Below are 3,261 nucleotides of genomic sequence, written 5' to 3' on the forward strand. Positions count from 1 at the left end.
CTTTTCATTCCTTATTGCTTTTATTTGAATTTTTGCTTTTTTTTTTTTTTTTTTTTTTTTGATGAGCTTAGCTAGGAGCTTATCAATTTTATTTAATCATTCAAAGAACCAGCATTGTAATTCTTTAATTCTTTGAACTGTTTTCTTCATCATCATGGAACTAGTTTCTATTCTAATCTTTATAATTTCTTCCCATCTTAGAGCCATGGGTTTTGTTTTTTCTTTTTAGATGTTGGAGCTACAATATTAGGGTATTTATTTGTTCCCGTTCTGTTTCGTAATGTGTCGGTTCACAACTACATATTTCCCTCTGAGAACGTCTTTCATTGCATCCCATAAATTCAGAAAAGTTGTGCTTGACTTTTCACTGAATTGTAGGTATTACTGGTTTTCTTGCTTAATTTCATCTGTGACCTATTGGTTTCTGATTAGTGTGTTGCTTAATATCCATGTGTTTATGGGGGTTTTTGTTTTCTTTTTTCATTTATTTCCAGTTTCATTGCACTCTGGTTCGATAATATGCATGGGATATGTTATGATTTTTTGCATAGACTTAAGCATGTCTATGGTTTTGTAATGTTGTGTATTTTAGAAAACGACCCATGTGCAGTGAAAAAATATGTGTATTCAGCTGCCATTTGTTTCAACACTCTGTATATATGCACTAAGTCCATTTGTTCCAAGCTCTTTTATATTTATTTTGCTTCTTTGCTAATTTTGTCTGCTTGACCTAACTTTTAGGTATAACATTGTGTTAAGGTCTCCAGTTAAGACTGTGGTATTGGATATTAGATTTTTCATGTCCATTAAGCTTTGTATTATAGAGTTTGGTGCTCTCGTGTTTGGCGTATAAATATTCATGAGTGTCACCTGTTCCTCTTGAATTTTTCAACTAACCAGTATATATTGCCATTCTTTATTTCATTTGATCATTCTTGGTTTGAAGTTGAGACTGCATGAGAATAGGATTGCTACCCCTGCTTTTTTCTGAGGTGCTGGGCTGTGTACTATTTTTTTCCATCCTTTGACTTTCAGCCTATGAATTTCTTTATCAGTTAAGTGTGTTTCTTGTAGACAGCATATTGTTGGATTTTGTTTCCAACTGAGTTAAGTCTTTTTATTCTTTCGTTAATCTCTTCCATGGTTAACTACTTCCATGTAGGTGATGAAATAGGTAAGGCTCCACTTCAAATGTTGGCACTGCTATGAACATAGTCTCTTTCCCTTCTCTGCAACTCACAATTAAAATTTTGATTCTTGTTTTATATTCCAGTCTCAGAAGTAGTTCCACTGCAGAAGTTATTTGCAGACAGTCTTATGCTTTTTAGCAGTGGTATCTGACCAGGTTCTATCTTCTTCATGAACACTACCAATGGACATAGTTTAGATATGTATTAAACTAAGAGGCATTCTCTCAAATGAGTTTAAATGCACTTTATTTTTAGGAAACTTACATTACGTGTATTTTCCCCCTAAAAGACAATGCCTCCACTCCAAATAAATCACGGTCAAAATAAACGAAGCATTCCAGATGACATCAGTCTCATTTGTCTAAAATCCTGGTGTTGTGTAGATGACAAGCAGCAGCCAGTTATGACAAGTGACAGATCAAGGTTAACATCAAATCCATTAAAATTTTTCTGTTTCTAACCCATCCTTAAAGAAAATCATAAATGGGGTCACACCATCCTCACGGTAGTCCAGAAGAGCAACCATGCCATCTGGATTCATGTTTGCACCAATAAAGAACTGATAGTTTTTGAAATTAACAAGGATGTGCTTGATTTGCTCCATAGCCCCCATCATAAATGGTTTTACTCTTTCTGGTCTTTGTTCTTCAAGTTTGCCTTTGACTGATTTCGTATAATCTTTGATGTATTTCTTGTAGGCCTCTTTTGTGAAGCTGGTGTCATGCAAGTGATGGTTCATTACAATATCTATACCAGTGACCACTGTGCTTTCGGTGCCTTCACACTCTAGGCCTTCAGTGGAGGCATTGCCACCAGTGAGCGTTTCGTCATTGGCACCCTCTGTTCTACAGACCATCTTGCCCTCCAACTCCAGGCACAGCCTGTCTGCGATCTCCTGGATCTTGTAAATGTGGGAGAACATCTCATCATGGATGATGAGGTCCCAGTAGATAATCAAGATGGTGCCTGAGGGAGGTGGCAGCCTTGTAAGCTTAGCAGGAGCCCGGAGATCAGAGTGAGCGTGGTGCAGCCAGAGTGGTACGCGGGGGGAGGGGGGAGCGGGCGGAAAAGCTGGATTTTGTTTCCTAATTCACTCTGCCACTCAATTTCTTTTAATTGATGAATTGAGTCCATTTACATTGCTGGTTATAATGGAGATGTATTGATTTACGATCGACATGTTATTTACCTGCTGTTGTTTACTCCTTTTTCTCCTGTGTTTGTTTGCCCTATTTAGTGCATTCCTTCTGTTCTCATTCATGGAGTTCTGATCATTTTGGTCCCTCTCTAGAACATCTTTTACTAGTCTATGTAGGGTTAGCTTTGTCATTATGGAATACTTTAGTTGTTCTTTGTCATGGAAGTATTTCACTTTTCCATCAAACTTGAAAGAGCGTTTTGCAGGGTGTAGTAGTCTGGGCTGGAATTTGTTTTCATAGAGAACTAGAAGTACTCTGCTCCATGCTCTTCTTGACTTCATGGTTTGTGAAGTGAAGACTGCTGTTATTCTGATGGGTTTTTCTTTAAATGTGATTTGTTTCTTTTCTCTAGCTGCTTTCAGTATTAGGGTCTTATGTTAGATATGTGGCATCTTGACTATTAAATGTCTCCATATGTTTTAATCAGGTTGATGCTATTTGGAGTTCTATAAGTTTCATTGTGTGAATGTCAGATTATTTCCCTGTGCTTGGGAAATTTTCTACTATTATTTCTGCCCATATTCTTTTTAAATCATTTGTATTGCCTCCTTCTTTCACACTGATGCCTATTTGTCTCGTGTTATTCATTTTTCCATAATCTTTCAGGTGATGTATCATTTTTCCTGCATCCTCGTTGTTTTTAAGAGATCTTTTCTTGCCTTTTCACTAGCTGTGACAGCGTCTTCAAGATCTGAAATTCTATCTTCATTTTCACTCAAATGATTTTGTAAGCTTGTGATTGAGATGTTAATTTCCTCTATATCTCTTTGACCCTTCTTCATGTGATCTATTTCTTTCCTATGTTGCTCATGCAATGCTTTTGTCATTTTTCTAATCTCTATTTTGTAAATAAAGGTCTTCTTGAGAAGCAG

The 3,261-nt window shown here is 36.6% G+C and overlaps 1 pseudogene; it reads right to left on the reverse strand.

Moving 5' to 3' along the window:
* LOC101576396 overlaps positions 1–2,112 on the reverse strand; it is a 35,141-nt pseudogene extending 33,029 nt beyond the window's left edge.
* Between the last annotated feature and the right edge of the window lie 1,149 nt (positions 2,113–3,261).

Source organism: Octodon degus, unplaced genomic scaffold (genome assembly GCF_000260255.1).
Source record: "Octodon degus isolate 3935 unplaced genomic scaffold, OctDeg1.0 scaffold00103, whole genome shotgun sequence".
Classification (NCBI taxonomy): Eukaryota; Metazoa; Chordata; class Mammalia; order Rodentia; family Octodontidae; genus Octodon; species Octodon degus.